Below are 769 nucleotides of genomic sequence, written 5' to 3'. Positions count from 1 at the left end.
AGGAACCAACTTTGTGTGAACAGTGCCTTAAAGAGCTAAGGTGACGAGAGGAAAGGAAAAACAGGCCTCAACCTCTCGACATGTCTCTAATTAAAACCTATGCATAGTTGGAAAGGCGCACGTGTGAATTCCGGGAGGTGGACACACGTGCTTGTTTCCTTATTCTCTGTGCTTTTCTGTTAACTCCTCAAAATGGATGAGTGAATGAGTCAAGGGCAGTCAGGTGTGTCATGGTTCTCTGAAGACCCCCATGCAGCTGGAGCCTCAGACTCACGGGTCCTGAGAAGACACAGCCACAGTGCAGCAGGGTGCAGAAAGCTCTCTGCTGGGACCCCCGAGGCAAGGCGCACCCTGTGGTCAGGGGGCCAGGTGCTGCAGCTGTCGGAACGCCTGGTGCCCACAGAAGTCCTGGTTCCAGGGGGCAACGCACCTTGTCAGACCCCCAAACACAAACGAAGCCACTGGCCACTCTTCCAGGGCTGGGGTTGCTGCACAGCGGGGTGAAGTGGGCCCAGAATTGGGAGGAAATGTGGTCCCGCTTTCAAGGCAGCCCTTGGCAAGGCATGAGGGAAAAGGAGCCAGCAAAGAACCTGCCAGAAGAAAAAGCCACAGGCTTCACCAGGCCCGCAGGCATGAGCGTGGAGTGTCAGGGAACCCACATTAACTGCTCAAGGAGCTGGAAACTCCGGCGGGGCAGGGCACCTGCGGGGAGGGGCCTGGGAGGGCCACCACCGCCAAGGCTGGAGCCAAATGGACACCACTCACCACA

The sequence above is a fragment of the Rhinolophus hipposideros genome, assembly GCF_964194185.1.
Source record: "Rhinolophus hipposideros genome assembly, chromosome: 11".
Taxonomy (NCBI): Eukaryota; Metazoa; Chordata; class Mammalia; order Chiroptera; family Rhinolophidae; genus Rhinolophus; species Rhinolophus hipposideros.
Note: the sequence above shows the minus strand (reverse complement) of the source record.